The sequence below is a fragment of the Sinocyclocheilus rhinocerous genome, unplaced genomic scaffold, assembly GCF_001515625.1.
Source record: "Sinocyclocheilus rhinocerous isolate Xijiao unplaced genomic scaffold, SAMN03320098_v1.1 scaffold1892, whole genome shotgun sequence".
Lineage (NCBI taxonomy): Eukaryota > Metazoa > Chordata > Actinopteri > Cypriniformes > Cyprinidae > Sinocyclocheilus > Sinocyclocheilus rhinocerous.
In genome coordinates, this window is record NW_015652347.1 from 381242 (window position 1) to 401571 (window position 20330).

The following is a 20330-nucleotide window of genomic DNA, read 5'->3' on the forward strand; positions in this document are numbered from 1 at the left end:
GAATGTACAGCGCTCTCTCCCACCTTCAATACCATGACTGAGGTGCCCTTGAGCAAGGCACCGAACCCCCAACTGCTCCCCGGGCGCATAAATGGCTGCCCACTGCTCCGGGTGTGTGTTCACTGCTGTGTATGTGCACTTTGAATGGGATAAATGCAGAGCACTAATTCCAAGTATGGATCACCATACTTGGCCACATGTCACGTCACTGCTGGTGTGATCATCATCCTCATCCTCACGATGCCCTTGAGCTGAAAACTAAACCTGTCGCTCTGGATTAAAGCAGCTGCTCAACATCTACTGCAGATCACCAGCTCCTCACTAACCTACTGACTTAAGCAGCTTAGCTTATCAACATCCCCTTCAATTAGAGTCACCTGTTCAAAAGACACTGATAGACAACACACACACACACACACACACACTCTCTCGCTCTCTCTCTCTCACACACACACACACACACACACTCTCTCTCTCTCTCTCACACACACACACACACACACACACAAACACACACACACACACACAAACAAAGCATCTCATCAAGCATCAAGGTGTCACACGTTTCTTTCATTTCCATTATTTCTTCTCTTCTCTATATTCTGTGACAGTTTACAAATGATGCAAACCTCTGAAAGCGTGTTTGTCTCTACAGGAAAATATCACCGCATTTGATTGCAAACGAGCGACTGAAAAGATGACGAGGAGCTGAGAGATATTGTGGAATGAGCAGACAGACGCACTGGGCTTCGTTATTCCCGCAGGGTCAGTTCAGTCCAGTTTAATGTCTGTCAGGCTCTGATTAGTCTGTCTAATGAAAGTCAACTGCAGTTAAAGGCCTCATTGGATCTGATGAGGTCTGTCTTTAACTTCTGCTCTTGGTTTGAGTGTCTGGGCCCAAACTATAACCCATGCAAGTTCTTATCAAACTAAATGTTAACAAGTGTGCTCGATGGCTTTTGCTTCATGTTAAGGCCGCTAGATTGAAGCCGTAAGCCACTCGGTTAAAGAGTTAAAGCGGACTGATTCCAGCTGCTGACGCTTCACCATTAGCACTGCAGCAAAGCTTCTCCAGCAGCACGAGCATTCGTTTCTCGTGTGTCCGAGCGTATCATCTTTCCCATTACCCTGCTCCTCTGCCATCTTCAACTCCCCAAACAATTAGAGCAGGCCGGACTGATCTCACCTTCGATTTCCAATACTGCAGCGCTCGGGTTTCTGCTGGAGCCGGACATCAGGCGGCGAGCGTCGGGTTACAGACAGAAAGAAACCATTCTCATTCATCTCAACCTGAGCTTCTGATGTGAGGAAAACAGCCTCGTTTCATTCAGTCCTCTGATGAACATGCTTCTGCTGCAGTTCAGCCGGAGAAGAGGAAGCACCTGCCGCTGTATCAGTGTTTACAGACGGACTCGCATTCAACACACACCTCCTCCAGACGCTATAGCTGATCAGATTCATATGCTTCTGCTAATAGAGAGCTGCTGGTGTGAAGACTAACTCACCACAGGTTCCCTCCAGATTCTCCTTTAGGTTTTTATAATGGGCTTTTTCATGTCATGAGTAAAATTAGATCTGTGTTAAACATAACTTAATGATAACGTTTTGTTGTAGAACATACAGTATATAATAATAATAATAATAATAATAATAATAATAATAAATTTTATTTAAGGCGCCTTTCAAATCACTCAAGGTCACCGTACATCATGAACAATAAATAAAACAGCAATAAATAACAATAAATAGCAATATCAATGAACTATAAAAAGAAAAGGAGCCGTTTAAAAAAAAAAAAAGATTTGAGTGTAGACAGTAATAATCATGTAGGATAAGCTATTCTGAATAAGTGAGTTTTGAGTTTAGCTTTTGAATTGGGATAACGAATCTAAGTTGCGGATGTTAGCTGGGAGAGAATTCCAAAGGCGAGGAGCAGCACGGCTAAAGGCTCTATGACCCATGGTGGTTAAACGAGCCGTGGGTGTATGGAGAACACCCAGTGAGGAAGAACGAAGGGTTCGAGAAGGGGTGTAGTGAAGAATAAGATCTGAGAGGTAAGTTGGAGCGAGGTTATGGAGAGTTTTATACGTGAGAAGAAGAATTTTAAATTCAATGCGAAATTTGATGGGAAGCCAATGAAGCTGTTTAAGAGATGGAGTAATGTGTTGTATAGATGGAGTCCGGGTTATGATACGAGCGGCTGAATTCTGAATCAACTGGAGTTTATGGAGAAGCTTGTGTGATAAACCAAATAAAAGAGAATTACAGTAGTCGATGCGAGAGGTGACAAGTGAGTGAACTAGAATGGTAGTACTGTGCGGAGTGAGAGATGAACGAAGGCGAGCAATATTACGGAGATGAAAGTAACAAAACCGGGTTATACTATTAATGTGAGCTTCAAATGAAAGAGCGCTGTCAAAGATGACCCCCAAGTTCGGAGGAACCATCAATGGATAAAGAAAAACTACAGGACCTAGAGAGAACAGAGTTAGTGGCTACAAGGAGTACTTCAGTCTTATTGCCATTAAGTTTAAGAAAATTGGCGGAGAACCAGGTTTTTATTTCGTGAAGACAGTTAATAAGGCAGATAGGTGGAAGAATGGAATCAGGCTTAGTAGATACATAAAGTTGTGTATCATCAGCGTAACAGTGAAATTTAATACCAAATTTAGAAAAGATATTACCAAGTGGGAGAAGATAGATTAGGAACAACAGAGGACCTAGGACAGAACCTTGGGGGACGCCGCAGCTAACAGAAAAGGGATGGGAATGAAAACTTTTTAATTGTACGAACTGTGTACGATTGGAAAGGTATGAAGTAAACCAAGCGAGAGGAATACCAGAGATACCAATAGCAGATAAACGGCTTAACAAAATATTGTGTGAAATGGTATCAAAAGCTGAACTCAAATCAAGCAAAACAAGAATAGATAAGGACCCACCATCAGCAGCAATTAACAGATCATATATACACTCATACTTCAAACGTTCTTATCTTGTTAGTTTTTTTTTTTTTTTTTTTTTCAGTGTGTTAAATCTCTTTTTTGGCCCATTTTACCTGTAAAAGAAAACCTGCTTAATAATTATGCATATCTGAATATAAGGCGTTTTTCACTTCTGTCCTTTGTTAACAATTATATATATATATCAAAATGATTATATACAAAAAAGTAGTTACTAAGATTTTTGTGGTTTGGAATTATTCAAATGTGCTTGGAAAAAAAACAAAAACAAAGAATCAGAATCGGAATATTTTGACTTACCTAAAAAAAATCCAAATTAATATTTTCTCTGAACCATTCAGTGATTAGAAAGATTTTAAATAAAAAAAGTAAATAAATAAAAAATAACACAACAAAGGTTTATCAAAAAATAGGATATATCAACATGTGACCCTTGTTTTTGCTAATAAATCCATAACCATGTGGAATAAAATTTAAAACATTTTTTTTCCTCTGAATTCTAGTAAGATGTTCTGCACTCTCAGATATATGGAGTGAGACACAACACATTAACTGAGAGAGAGAGAGAGAGACTCCTCCTGGGGACGATCCTCTGCACTAAATCCAGCTAATCTCTAATTCAGCCACCCATGACGGCAAAACAAAAAATCCTCGAGAGAACTCGACTCAGCAGGAGTGTGTGTGTGTGTTCACATTACCCAGACCAAGCTCACAGAAAGCTCAGAGGACATGAATTATGCGGCATGTCTAACATCAGTACAGAGCAAACAGCACAGATCGCTCCGGACAAACATCAGACCGCATCCTCTCAGCCCACAACTGCAAGCTCACGCTGTGTCAGATAAAAGCAGCGTCAGAGAGTCTTTGTATTGAAATGGCTCAAACGTTCATCAGCACGATCACATTAGCAGGTTTGAGAGCTGTCTGAGCACTGAAATATCTCTGTGTTTGCGTTACACAACCGTCATTCTCAGAGCCTGAAACAGAGGAACGACTGCTGCTCTCTCGCAGAATCTCTCCAGAGCTCCATACGAGGATTGATTTCTCATTCCGCCGTTTTAATGTCTCACATTGATGAAACGCATCTGACCGATACGACCGCAAACTCGCTGCGATCGATGGCCTGGTGTGACTGTCACATATTCAGTATCACTGATAGCACAGAGAGCTTCAGTTCACTCTGTAGTGAGCCGTCTACATAGGGAGCATCTTAAGTCAAATTAATCTTCTGAAAGGGACAGTTCACCCAAAAATGAGCATCTGCTCGTCCTCAAGTCATTCTAAAACTGCATGGTTTTCATAAAAGAAGATATTTTGAGGAATGTTGGGAACCAAACGACACTGGACACAAATGACTTTCAATGTATGGACAAAAAACACAGACATTTCTCAAAATACCTTACTTTTCACTTTTGGATGAGTTATACCTTTAAGAACTGTATCTTATACATTTATTTTCAAACTTAAAATGGTTTAATTAAATTACTATATTACTACTAAGTATTATAATGCGCTATACATAAACTATAAAAAACTATATACTGTATATATAGTTATATTTCCCCTTAATTTTTGGATGAACTCTTTTTTTTTCTTTCTGCTTGAAAACATTTTTTTTTTCACATTCAAAATACTCCATATTTAAGCATGTGATTGAGCCAAATTATTACAATTATGATGTACTTCAGAATTAAAAAAAACTCCAGACATTTCTCAAAATATCTTCTGTTTTCCACAGAAGAAAGAAAGACATATTGACGTTCACAGTGTAGACAAATATAGAGTAAAAGGCTCTATTTTTAATTCGGCTGCATTCTGGGATCGCCTCGTTTGTGACAGATGCATGCGTCGCCAGCCAAACGTGGGCCCTCACCAGACAGCACCACGCTGCATCTGAAGGTCCTGGACGAAAGCAAGACAAACATCACGAGCGAAACAATGTGGCTGCGCTTATATTTACATCTGGAGTTTGAAATGGAAATGCAGGGCTGGATCTGAATCCCAGGAGCGTCACCGAACGCAGTTACATCACTCTCTCTCGCTCTCTGGTTTATTTTCCGCCCACGTTCATTGTTGCATAGTGACATCTTGTCCTCTAACTGTTCATCTCCACCTTTCCGTCCTCCCACACTCTTCCATCTCTCTGCTTTCCAGCGTTCGCTGCTGTCTCGCTCTGCTTCATATATCTGCTGTATTACATTCCGTCGCTCATCGTTAAAGCAGTGCTCCAGCTGTCAATTACTCCAGAAAATCATTACAGCTTGTCACGCAATTAAAATAAATCAATCAATAAATAACAGCTACGGTGCAGAACTTACTGTACAGCGAGTTGATAAATATTAAACAACCAGCCACGAGATTAAACATGAGACTCACGTGATGATGTCACACAGCAGCGCTAACTCTCTGGTGATGCTGGATGTACAGTAAGAACAGCTCTGTTTACTGGAGTTAACTAACCCACAGGAGATCAGAACCACATGACCGGACGCTCATCCACACGTTTATACACTTTACAGCTCAAATGACACACATTTATTCCGACGAAACACAAGCAGGTGCTTCAGCTAAAACACAAGCTTCAGATTTAAACCATCTGTGCCTCTTTACTTCCATCATGAGTGAAAGAGAAAAAGAATGATGCCACACACACACACAGACAGACACAGACACAGACACAGACACAGACACAGACACAGACACAGACACAGACACAGACACACACAGACACAGACACAGACACCGACACACACACAGAGTTCAAAAGGTTCTTTGAAATATCCACAGAAGAAATAAAGCCATGCAGGTTTTACTGACAGGAGTGAGAGTAAATGACGACAGAGCGATCATTCAGGATCTGAACATCACTGATGCAGTGACACACATCAGATCTCAGGATCAATGCGCCTGACAGAAACACAGCTTCAGCGCGGGTTACGCCTGATCGACGGCATCCGTGGCATTATGTCAATTAGCACAGGAGATCATCTCGCCTCGTCTCTCAGTAATTCAGTGTGAATCTGATCTGAAGTGGAACTGGAACAACAGGAAGAGGAATTCACTGAATTACAGTTCATGTCTAGATTCCCTGATTTACAGAATAAATGTTCAAATGATTCGACGCATCTCTTCAATACTGGCCAAACCACGAACCAGACATGAATCAGACATCACAGTAAACATGTTATTAACAGATATAACTATACTTCCCCTGGTAATTAATCACAGCACACTAAGACAACGGTTTCCCTAAATGTCATATTTAAAAATGCAAATGAGACATTATCTAATCAAATATGCACTAATTTGCCTACATTTCCAGAACATAAATCTGAACATTGGATAAAGTCAGGCTCATAATTATTGTCTGATCTTGTCATATTGGAGTTAAATGTTTTTACTGAGGATAAACAGACATAGACTATCACCATGTTTTAGGAATAAAGGGCTATGTATAAAAATGGTTGTAATTCCTAAGCATTTTATGTTACATTTTTGTTCAATCCCTTGAATTAAAGCTTAAAGTCTGCACTTCAATGTCATCTTAATTGTTTCATTTTAATCCTATTCTGGAAGCATACAGAGCCAAAATTATGAAAATTGTGTCAGCCTTGTTTTATTATTATTATTTTTCACAATATACTAAGTATATGCACTCATAGTATAACCTCACGAGTGGGCTAATGATCAGCGCAGTTCATTTATTTAAATATAATAAAAAGGTATAGAAATCACATTTGAATATCTATAGTTTTCATTTCTAACTCTGATTACTGATAATCACCTGATGCTTCTGGCCCAGAACAATCTTATGGGTGAAACTGAAAATTCTGGAATTTAAAATATATTCTCACTTCTGAACGTGTGAGTGTGTGTATGTTTGTGTGTGTGTCTATGTGTGTGAGTGTCTGTGTGTGTGTCTCTGTGTGTGTGTGTGTGTGTGTGTCTGTTTGTGTGTGTGTGTGTGTGTGTGTGTGTGTGTGTGTGTGTGTGTGTGTGTGTGTGTGTGTGTGTGTGTGTGTGTGTGTGTGTGTCGACAGCAGCAGGTCCAGCCGTTGAGGCAGGAGTCATGAAGCTGTCAGGAGCGACAGCAGATGGAAGCATCTGCAGACGTCTATCGTACGTCTCCGTCTGTCGCGCTCTCATCCAGAATCCAGGGATCATTAGCAGAAGTCGAGTCACGGGCAAGCGCTCTAACTCAAGCATTCTGGGAAACGGCCATCAGCGGCGTCTGAGAGCCAGCCAATCAGCTCATTACACTCCTGCATCCAGCCAATCGGATCACTGCATCTGAATTAAAGCCACAGCTGCTGTCAGGAGCACGACACGCACGATTTACACGTCCACACCTGTACAGACACACGGACGCAGATAACACACGACAGCCGCGTCTGAACACGGTGAACAAACACACACCTGCTACATCAAGATCACTAGAGAAACACTACAGAACAGTGTTACCTGGAGCAATCATTCATGAAATGTACTAATAAATACAGTCATTTTTAAACATGGGTGTCTTATATTTACGCTTTTCTTTTCTTTATATACACATTTTTGTATTTCTTGTAGTTTATTTTTGTTCAGCACTTTGGTCAACCCTGGTTATTTCTAAATGCACTATAAATAAATATTGTATTGTTTTATTTGAGCATCAAGTCTGGTTGATTAAACTGCACTGAATCAATCAGACGAGAACAAAATTGAAACTGAATTCAACTGGATAATGACACTAACTTGTCAAATCACCACTTTTTGAACTGAACTGAATCTGAATTGAGCTGAATAATGACACTGTTGTCTTCAGTTGAATTCGTTTCATAATTGATTAACTGTACATTATTACTGTTATTTTCTAGTTTATTAATGCGAAGCTGCTTTGAAACAATCTGTATTATATAAAGCGCTATAGACATAAATGTGGCTTGATGCTCAATACATCTGAGCTTCGTGCTTATCTCATATGGATATAAATCATATAATAATCTTTCAGTCGTGATCAGAATGATTTTGTGGTGACTGATGATTACAGGACTGTGGTGAAATCGAAGAATAATGTGTTTTTCTGTACAGTCGTTCTCCATACGGATCAAGCTCACACTGTGAGTGTGAAACATAAAGCAAGCAGATTTATTTTTCATTCTTTTCATTTTCCACTTGAATCTTGCGGTTGTTTAAACAGTGGAGTCTTTCCTGTGGATTGTGTGTATAAAACTCTTCTCTGACATCTTGACTTCTCTTTCAATCACAGTCTGTGTCTGAATAGATGTCGTTTGGCTTCGTGCTGCTAGTTTCGGCGGTCTTGACTCTGAATAATCTGCAGCAGATCGGTGCAATCAGAGCGAGGGCCGGCCGCACTGAAATCACCAGCTATTGTGCCGATTCTTCACAATCACGCCGCTCTTGTGGGCCGCAGCTTTTGTTAGACTCGTTCTTCACGGGCCTTTCAATTAACGGCCGTGGAAGAAACGGCACACGGCGGGTGTCGCAGTGCAGCAAAAGACAAAATGTCGTGAAAACAAAAGCTGTGTGTCTCATTTACTGCTCTGACAAACAGGAAGACGAGCGAACGACGCCAGGGACTGACGCTAATCAGACGAGGCCCAGATCAGGAAACATCTACTAACAAGAGAATGATACTGATGAGAACAGTTGGAGGAGATCAGGACAGACAGACAGACAGACATACGGACAGAGATATAGACAGACAGAGAGACAGAGACAGAGACAGACAGACAGAGAGACAGACAGACAGACAGAGAGACAGACATCATCACTCTTGCCAGCTTGTTTATCCATCACCATTTCATCACTTATTTTTCTTAGGGATTTCCTAACACGTTTTCTCTTACTGGAAGGAGCTTTAAACAAAGCTTCATCCTTTTCAAACTCAGTATTTTTATTCTCCTCAGCCAAAATACATTCAGCTACAGCTATAACAGTGTCAGCAGTCACATTAGTTTCACTTTCATCCTCATTTTCTATAACTCCTGAAACAACCTCCATATCCTCACCCTCAACCCTTCTAACATATTATTATTATAAATCTTATGTATTACTATTACTTATTTATATCATTCTTTTCACAATGCATACTGTTTAAAGCAGCTACACACACACAAAAAGTATATTTCATGTATATTTTACACTATCTTTAAGTATTATATTATTGGTCAGTAATTCAAAATTACTTTAATATAGATAGTAATACGTAAGATTTTAAGTATGAAAGGGACAGGATAATTCCTTTTACTCATCAGAATCCCTCACTAATATCACCATTTTAGGAATAAAACAAAATAATTACATCATGAGGAAAATACTAAAGAAGCTGAATTGGGTTCGACCAGATAAATGCTCATGATCCGTGATCGTTCTCTCGTGTGTTACATGTCTTCACTGTTAAACGTGCATTCTGCTCGATTCTCCACCTCAGCTCTGTCATAAATCAAACGCTCGCTGTTCTATGCAGCTTTCTGAGCCCAGTGAACACCACAGCTCCGTCCAGGCCTGTAATAGTGTGGGCAGAGCGAGGGAGTGCTGGAGTAATTCTTCATGCTGCCACATCACACCTCTGTCATGTCAGAGCAAATGCAGACGCCCAGACCGCAGGCTAGCTCTGCTAACCGCTAATCTCCGTCTGACAGCACACAAACAATCACAGGAACCACTGCAAGCCAAAGTTTCACAGTAACGCACTGACAAAATCTGCACGCTAGTCCTGAAAATCCAGTAGCTGTACCAGGAGTCCCCGGCTAACACAAATATTCAGGAAAGACTCTCTCAATGTTATGAACAAACGTTCTTCCAGTAATGCTAACTCTGACAGCACATGTACATCACACGTTTATTTGACGTCTGCATTTATATCTGCAGTACGTATTTTTTAGAGTGTTTGCTCATCTGCAATTCGTCTATAGAACGTTTCCTATGTCTCAGATGTCAAATAGACGTTTATTAGATGTCTTTAAGATGTTTAGAACTGACATTTTAAAGACGTCTGTCAGATGTTTGTAGACAGCAGATCAAGCGATGTGTAACAGACATCTTGCAGACGTGCGTGTGCTATCTGGGAACAGATTGTTTGTTTAAATTATCTGGTCTTTCAAAATGTTCTGAAAACAAAAACATCTATACATCATTTGTGGATGTAACATTCATCAAACATTATTTAAATGTTACCACTTGTTTCAGATCGTTCAGGGAACATGTCAAGTCTAGTCACTCTTATTTGTCTAGCGCTTTATACAATACAGATTGTGTCAAAGCAGCTTTACAGTGTCAAACAGTAAAATAGTGTGTCGATAATGCAAGAGGACAATAACAAAGAGTCATTTTCCAGCTAAAATCAGCTCAATGATGATTCAGTGATTTCATCATCCACTTCAGATCTCGTCCAATAGTGCCTGTGCATTCAACATTCAAAAGTATCGCTCACCATAATGTTGCAAAATAATACAAATGGAATGTTCCCTTAACGTTCATATTCATATAACCAAGAAAAAACGATTTTAAAGCATTTACGATTCTGAGAACATTCAGAAGTAACGTTTTCATAACTCAGATTAAAAACAGCTGATTTATCTTGTCCGCTGATGGTTTGTTTGACAGTATAACCAGATCTGAACATCAGTGCAGCATAAATAAAGCAGAGGTTCTCTGAATCTGACTGTTACACAATCTTTGCTCTGCAGCATTTCGTTCTACAGTATATCGATGTCTGGAAGTCTTCTTTCTGAGACGCATGAATGCCACATTAGACTTCTAGCCCTTCCTTTTCCTCTCAGCCATCAATGTGACGCCCCCTCAGATGCCCGTCTCTCTCTCTCTCTGAGCAGCTGACTCTAAATCTCTCTAATCTTTCACCATCAGCGCAGTAATTCAGCTCATTATAAAGCAGGATTGATAATAAGCGTTATACAGCCGTCTCCTCTGTTGCCCGACTCCATTAAATCCACTTTAATTCAGATCCATTCGCGGCGCTGCAGTGAAGCACTCTGGGAAATCGCGCCAGATCACACCGCACCTGCCACTCAATAATGGGAAATCCCTCACCTTCCTGCACTTATGCTTCTGATTCTGATTGGATGAGACACGTTTAACATCATGTGAATCACAGATAAACACACATAATTTTGCCCTGACCTCTTTTATCGTGATCTGTTCACAGCTGTGTTTTAACACGCTGCCGCTGTTTCTCAGATGCTGCTTAGTTTGACCGCGACTCGCTCTAAGACTCCGCGGTCACTCATTAAATAAATTCAGCCCCAATCTTCAAAACGCAAAGGTCGAAGTCATTAAAATGTGCACATGTTGGTTTGTGAAATTGACGGAATGAAACAGCAAACCCTGGATTCATAAAGGGGTGAGCTGTGGGCGCCGTGCCCGAGGCCTAGACGCTCAGCGTGACGCATTAGCAGACGTGACCCTGTGACTAACACAAAAACACTAATAATAAGAGCTCTGTAGCCTGCTGTTTGCTCCTCAGACGTCATGAAGGGCATTATAACAAACCATCAGACGATCACAGACGTCTGACACTCTCCATCAGCTACAGCGGAGATCAACCGACGGAACGGATCATTCACAATTTTTCCATTTGCATCATTTTCTATTTTGCACACCAGCAACTGAATAACTAGATGAAACTAATAAATACAAATCATGCATATGCATTACACACACAATATCAATATTTTATAATGACCTCAAATAATAGATTAACACTGAATATTATATCACCACAACTGCAGTCAGTCCGGCAGCATAATGATTTCAGAACAAGGCTTGAATGGTCAGGCTTTGAACACAACAATTAATAAATTAATAACATAATATTCAACCCTACAATATGTGTAAGATTGAAAAACAAATGGAAGAATGTTTACATATCTGTTCATTTTGCTTTAGAAAAAAAGACCTATAGATCTTGATAGATAGATAGATGGTTAGTTTTGTCAGTTGGAGTTTTGGTGTTAATGGTTAGTTTTGTTGGTTGGTATTGATGGTTAGTTTTGTCGGTTGGAGTTTTTGGCTAGTTTTGTCGGTTGGAGTTTTGGTGTTAATGGTTAGTTTTGTCGGTTGGTATTGATGGTTAGTTTTGTCGGTTGGTATTGATGGCTAGTTTTGTCGGTTGGAGTTTTGGTGTTAATGGTTAGTTTTGTTGGTTGGTATTGATGGTTAGTTTTGTCGGTTGGAGTTTTGGTGTTAATGGTTAGTTTTGTCGGTTGGTATTGATAATTAGATTTGTTGGTTGGAGTTTTACGACTAGACAGCTTAAGAACAAGCATGTTCCAAATACGACTATAGCTTTTAGAACAAGCATGCTCCAATAACAACCAGATAGCTCTGGGACAAGCGTGAACCCGACAATACAACTATAACTTAAGAACAAGCATGATCCCTGATAATACTGAGAGACCTTATATATGAATGCTTAGATAGGTGTTGTATTCCCATAGGTAGATGGGGATCAGCTGAGAGTCAGCTGATGCGAGCTTGACTAACGTGACCTGCCAGAACTAACTCTACGCTTGATTTTTGTCGGTTGGTATCGATGGTTAGTTTTGTCGGTTGGAGTTTTGGTGTCAATGCTTAGTTTTGTCGGTTGGTATTGATGGTTAGATTTGTTGGTTGGTGTTGTTGGTTAGTTGTGAAGGTCACCGTGGGCCAGTATGTCGTTTGTGTTGTAGAATCTTTGCTCGTCTGTCAGATCATGCGGTGAAGCTGTCGCCCCCTGCGGGTAAACACGGCTGACTGCAGAGAATCTAATTTATGATGTCTTGCCGGGTCTCTATCTCCTACAGAGAAGCTGTAAAGCAGCTCCATAAAGAGCCGGGAGTGCAGTGATTTATGCCCGTCTGAGTCTCTCACGTCTGGGCCGCAGTCAGTCTGTGATTCCTGATCTTCCCTGGAGCTCGTTAGAGCTCATGCTTCCTCCAGGGCCTGTAAGATCACGACATTATGATGCTTCCCCAGAAACTGTAATTGAAACACCGTCCCAGAGTGAAGGCTGCCGTTTAGTTCACTGCACAGATGAAATTATAGCAGCCGTTCGTGGAAATCAATACAGCAACTGCATACTTGGATCATGCACATTTATGAAAACATGCACCAGGTACTGTATCCAATAATGCAGTGCATTTGAATTTCCATTTTTCTTTTCTTGATGAATTATGTGATCAGACTGACAATGCTTTTTTACGATTTAAACCAGATTAAAATGCCATGTTTGCGAGATGATAACGTGAGGTCATGCTACAATAATGTAACATACTACAGTGTGCACATGCTATTAATAGTGTGCAGTGAGCAGTAGTGCTCAATCAGACGGAGGGAACATCCTCATCTGTCTCTCTCTCTCTCTCTCTGATGAAGTGAAAAGGTTTTTCTAATGCACTAATGGTCTTGTTAATTTCCTGGCCGAGGGGAAACTCAGATTTCACAGCAAACTGCCTTGGTGCAACACTAATGACTGAGCCAAATGAAATCCAGCGCAAATAACTGCTAACTATAGCGCACACACACACACTTGCTGTGGTTTGAGGGCAGGGAGACTCTTCACACTCTGAACAGCCGTTGTGACTCATATCACACTGTGAATCTTCTCACTGCGTTTCTTTCTTAACCGCACAAGATCACTTCACATGGACAGACTCATTACTGTACGAGCTACTCATATCACCAATGAGCCATATTTAAAACATTTACATTGTCCATGTCTTTTAAAGCGGATTTATTGTATGAAGGTAAATTAGCACACTAGATCTCTCACGTGTTTCCTAATATGACCGTGTCAAGCTCAAGCGCCGCCACAAACAACAACTATTACAAATGTTTAGTCTGACTGCATTATATATCAGTGAATGGGGACATTCTGTAGACTTCTATTGGGTTTTCATATACAGCGAGTTACAAATACTGTAACCTAACACTAAATTAACATAAAAGTTCTTACTTTAAAGGAAACATATTATGCCCTTTTTTACAATATGTAATATAAGTCTCTGGTGTCCCCAGAATGTGTCTGTGAAGTTTCAGCTCAAAATAGCCCCAGATCATTTATTATATTGTTGTGAAAATGCCTATTTTGAGTGGAAGCAGAAACACGCTGTTTTTCGGGCCTGTCTCTTTAAATGCAAATGAGCTGCTGTTCCCCGCCCCCTTTTCCAGAATAGAGCTGCTCCATCACAGCTAGTTCCTCCGTTACTCTGCTAAAAACATCAGTTTGGTTTTGATTATAATTTCTAATGTGCTGAAATCATGTGTTTTAAACCATATTAGTTTAAACTTCTGAAATATGGTTTTCTGAGCGCACACGGACAGAAAGCGGCTGTCACAGCATGTGAGTACTAAACTAAGTTCTCATTCACACACAAGTTTACGCTAAAAACACACGAGTTACAAAAACAGTGGGTTATGTCTGTGAAGGTAAACAGCTGGGAAATAAATTGCATGTTTATTTTAGATCTGTGTGGCAGCAGCAATATACAGTAAATAAATCAATAAATGCACTGCTCTGTTGTGTCCTCTGAGGCTGGGACTCTAAACAGTGTTCTGTGCTCGTCTGTGCAGCCAAACACAGAACAGTTAGCTTGCTTTGCTCAAACTTTCATCATGGCATTAGAGCTGGTACACTGTTGTCGCTGGCGTAATCAAAATGACGGCGCCGTGGGTGTAAACTTACAGACTAAGGGGCGGTAATATTATAATGAGATCCCTTTGCAAAGTCACTAGGGGAGCGAAATCAGACGCGCTCGTTTTGGACTCTAAACAGTGTTCTGTGCTCGTCTGTGCAGCCAAACACAGAACAGTTAGCTTGCTTTGCTCAAACTTTCATCATGGCATTAGAGCTGGTACACTGTTGTCGCTGGCGTAATCAAAATGACGGCGCCGTGGGTGTAAACTTACAGACTAAGGGGCGGTAATATTATAATGAGATCCCTTTGCCACGTCACCAAGGGAGCGAAATCAGACGTGCTCGTTTTCTCAGACACTTGCAGAAAAAGGCTTCCCAAAACAAAGTTACTGGTTTAATATTTTTCACGTTTCCTTGGTTGGTAGATGCCCCGGGGACCTGATTATAGCACTTACAACCTGGAAAAGTCAGATTTTCATGATATGTCACCTTTAAATAAATGTTAACGGACCAAAAAAGAGACTTATTTAATTCCATCTAGTTAAGGCATCATTTCTCATTTTCATTTCGTTTATATTGACACTAAAATAACAAACCTAAACTAAAACAAAATACATATAAACTATAGAGATATATATAAACAACAAAAAACTGTTAAAATGACAAAAACACACAACAAAATTACTAAAACTTTAACTAAATTTAACACGAAAACAGAAAATATAAAAATAAAATTTAAAATATTAACAAAGACTATAAAAAGTATCTCAATGATACACTGGGCTAAATGCCACACTAACCCTGACAGAAAACGTTCTGCATTTTCACAAAAATAATAAAAAAAACTAATAAATAAAAATGTTTATACTGTAACAGGATGTCCTCAGAAGGAGGTTTTAGGGCCAAACTATCCTAAACCTGCTGTAAGAATCCTAATGAAACCAGCATTTCATCTGATCCTGTCCTTTATTTCCAGCTTTATCTCAGTATTAACACACACACACACACACACACACCCTGGAAAAGTCAGATTTTCATGATATGTCACCTTTAAATAAATGTTAACGGACCAAAAAAGAGACTTATTTAATTCCATCTAGTTAAGGCATCATTTCTCATTTTCATTTCGTTTATATTGACACTAAAATAACAAACCTAAACTAAAACAAAATACATATAAACTATAGAGATATATATAAACAACAAAAAACTGTTAAAATGACAAAAACACACAACAAAATTACTAAAACTTTAACTAAATTTAACACGAAAACAGAAAATATAAAAATAAAATTTAAAATATTAACAAAGACTATAAAAAGTATCTCAATGATACACTGGGCTAAATGCCACACTAACCCTGACAGAAAACGTTCTGCATTTTCACAAAAATAATAAAAAAAACTAATAAATAAAAATGTTTATACTGTAACAGGATGTCCTCAGAAGGAGGTTTTAGGGCCAAACTATCCTAAACCTGCTGTAAGAATCCTAATGAAACCAGCATTTCATCTGATCCTGTCCTTTATTTCCAGCTTTATCTCAGTATTAACACACACACACACACACACACACGTCTCACACACACATCTCACGGTCTCATGAGGTTTTCAATGTGTTTCACAGAGTTTCTGCTGAAAGTCTGTTGCTCAGACTCATGGTTCAGCTCTCCAAATGACGTCTAACTCAAAACAACTGGAAGCGCTGATTAACTTAATCATTTCAGCGCTCTGTTCACGAGTGATTCTGAACATTCACATTTCAACATCTGAACGCCACACACATACTCCACTACGCCAGAGAAATACAGCCGTTTCATCTCATTTTACCTTCGTCGTTCATGAGCGACATTTTCTGAATTTATAATGCTCAAATAAACACCACAAAGAAGAATCTGTCACTACAGAGTTTGCATTTACTCAAAACGCCTTACCAACACTACACACTACGTACTACACACTACACTACACATTCCACTACACTACACACTACGTACTACACTACATACTACACACTACGTACTACACACTACACATTCCACTACACACTACGTACTACACACTACACATTCCACTACACTTTATTTTCTGAATTTATAATGCTCAAATAAACACCACAAAGAAGAATCTGTCACTGCAGAGTTTGCATTTACTCAAAACGCCTTACCAACACTGAAATGAGTGTGTTTGTCAAATAACAACTAGCCAATTATCAAATAAACAGCAACAACAATAACAGTCATCTGAAGCTTCAAGATGAGCTGATGATTCACTGACGGAACACAAACTACACTACACACTACGTACTACACACTACATACTACGTACTACACTACATGTCACACTACGTACTACACACTACACTACACATTCCACTACACTACACACTACATACTACACACTACGTACTACACACTACATACTACGTACTACACTACGTACTACACACTATGTACTACACTACATGTCACACTACATACTACACACTACGTACTACACACTACACATTCCACTACACTACACACTACACTAAACACTACACATTCCACTACACTACACACTACATACTACACACTACACTACACTACATACTACACTAAACACTACATACTACACACTATACACTACACACTATATACTACACACTACACTACAACTACATACTACACACTACACTAAACACTACATACAACACACTATACACAACAGTACACTACATACTACACACTACACATAACACTACACTACATACTATACACTATAGGGCTGGGACGATAAATCGATGCAGAATCGATTCGTGGATCGATTCTTAGATTTTCAGAATGCATCGCGATTCCTCTGGAATCGATTCTGAGCTTAGATTTTAACAGCAGATAGCGCTCTAATCTAGTTTTTATCCGCACACTCAAATGCTCATGAAGAAGAGTGCTAAAGAGCGCTTGTGCATTCGGCTGAGTCTGTAATTTCACTTCAGCTCAGAATGCTTTTATGATGGCAGATTAATGTAAACACAGCCACTGTGAACACCTTTGTAATTCGCTTCAACCTTTTCGAATTTTATGAATGATTATTTTAGGTTCAAGTGTGTGTAAGGATTTGGAAACAAGCAGAGTACGGCCGTTTCTAAAGCATGCAGCGCCATCTGCTGTTCAAAACTAAGCTCAGAATCAACTCAAGAAAGAATTGCGATGCATTCGGAAAATCTCAGAATCGATGCTGAATCATTTCTCGATTCTCGAAGCATTGATTTATTTTCCCAGCCCTAATACACTACACACTTCACGCTTCACTGCAGCTGCATTCAGCTGTTTCTGTTCTTCCTGTGTTCATTTCTTCTTCCTCTCTTTCTGTTCTTGAGGAAACCCCTCGGCAACTGCTGCCATGGTAACATGATTAATTGGCGTTATTCCTCTCATTGGATTGGAATCGATCAACAACTCCAGGACAAACAGGAACAGCACACACACATACACACGCTCTGTGTCACCACCGTGACCTTTGACCTCCAGATGATCTATGAACACTCCGGAGTCATTGACACACTTGCGTACAGTCGGTCAGTGAATTTCTCCTCCCTGCGCGGCAGACTGTCAATAACGGCGTGCAGATCATTATTTAGCCACATTAGCGTTTACATTCGCGCGCAGCTGTGAGGTGAGGTGCCGCTCCTGATGAAAGCATCAGTGAGCGAGGGGGATTTTAATAGTGACTCTGCAGACAGCATGAGGATGGAAAGCGCCGCTGGAGCTCATTATCTCCGGCAGGAATCTCGTTACACCACGCGCTCGTTTCTGTGCTGCAATCAGGGACGCCATTCTCATTCCGCCGAGACACGACACACACACACTCTCTTCATGACAGACACACACATATGATCAAAACATCCACCGGCAGAATTAATAATCAGCCTCTCTGCTCTTTTTATTTCAGTTCATTTATCCATTTTATTGCTTAATTTCACTGTTTGTTTTTTTTATCTTTAACTTTTTTATTCCTCGTGTACATTTTTTAAAGTCTTGTAACCTGATCACTGATCACCTAACACTTCGTATTTATTAAATCATGCATCCGTCCGTCTGCCTGTCTGTCTCTGTCTGTCTGTCCTTCCGTCTGTCTCTGTCTGTATCTGTCTGTCTGTCTCTCTGTCCATCCGTCCTTCCGTCTGTCTGTGTCTCTGTCTGTCTCTCTGTCTGTCTGTTTGTCTCTCTGTCCGTCCTTCCGTCTGTCTGTGTCTCTGTCTGTCTGGAACATGTAAATATACTGTGAGTCTGCATTTTTGTTTCAGTTTTAGTTTCACTCGCTCCGTGTCCAATAAAGACATCTACGTACTCTGTTTTCTGGTCAAATATCTTCCTTTAATCCTGACTATGAGAAAAAAAAAATTTTTATTAAAGAAACAAAATCTTAAATCTTAGATCTTAAATTTCATAGATGTGGTAAAGAAAACTGTGTGACTCCGCTGTATTCCAAAGAACACACTCTCGTCTGACTTCACAGTTGCCATTCTTAAAGAGCCAGTACACAATTTTAACATACTACAAATTTTCAATGTAAAATAAGAATGTTTGTGTAAATGGTACACATGAATAAAGTACGTTTACAAATGCAAACAATCCAAAACAAAAAATATTCAAAGCTGAAATGCACTACATAATATGAAACATTTGTTACTGAATCGAAGCAAAAAATAGGCTCCTACATATACTGTATCCCTTTCAGAAATCTACTACACTTTTACTGTAGTAACTGTAGTAATGTGGTGTGTTTGATTTACGTTTATTTTTATAACACATTTCATTAACAATGGTAATTCAAAGTGCTTCACATGAAAATTATTTAAAAACAGTAGCCATTAAAATGTACATCAAACAAAAGGTAAAAACAAGAAAGATGGGGACTGAAGTTAGATTAATCATTAAAACAAAATAAAGGTAAACATTAAAAAAGAAAATAGATCTAAAGAAGACATCAAATATAGGTATAAAAGTTAAATTTGAAGCGCAGTGCGATCACACACTTTCAGTCTGGACTTAATCTCCGTCAGCAGAAAAAGGGCAAACGTTCAACAAGAAAACTCTTAGAAAGCCAAGATGTCTGAAGGCCTCACAGACAGAAGAATTTTAGATGTTCATCAGTGAATTACTAACAAATTGATGACGCTGATGGAATGACAATAATATTAATCTGAAGTGTTTTTGTCTGATCTGAGCAGATCATCCGGTCACAGCATCACCAACACTTGATGGAAGTAAATTTCTGTGTTCCTCAGCTCATGTCAGATACTGGATGTTAGTGAACAAATGTGACACAGGATAGGGCCAGGTCCCGGCATGGGCAGGGGTGGGTGAGCCCACTCAAAAAAAAACAAAAAAAAAAGTTTATTTTGTTGTGCAAGTGCATGATATTGCTCTTTTTTCAGTGTATGTAATATAGTTAATATAGCAATATAGCAAAATTAGGTTCAGTTGGTGAGAAAGGTGAGCAAATGATGACAGATTGATCATGTTTGATCACTATGTCTCTCTGTCTGTATGTCTGTCTCTCTGTCTGTCTGTATGTCTGTATGTCTGTCTGTCTGTCTGTCTGTCTCTCTGTCTGTCTGTCTGTCTCTCTCTCTCTGTCTGTCTGTCTGTCTGTCTGTCTCTGTCGGTCTCTCTGTCTGTCCGTCCGTCCGTCCGTCTCCCTGTCTGTCTCTCTGTCTGTCTCTGTCTGTCTGTCTGTCTGTCTCTC

At 39.7% G+C, this 20330-nt stretch overlaps 1 protein-coding gene across 1 annotated transcript in view; it reads right to left on the bottom strand.

Annotated features, from left to right (window-relative positions):
* LOC107714885 (neurexin-2-like) overlaps window positions 1–20330 on the bottom strand; it is a 368434-nt gene that overhangs the window by 289968 nt on the left and 58136 nt on the right. The gene's annotated exons all lie outside the window — the stretch shown is intronic.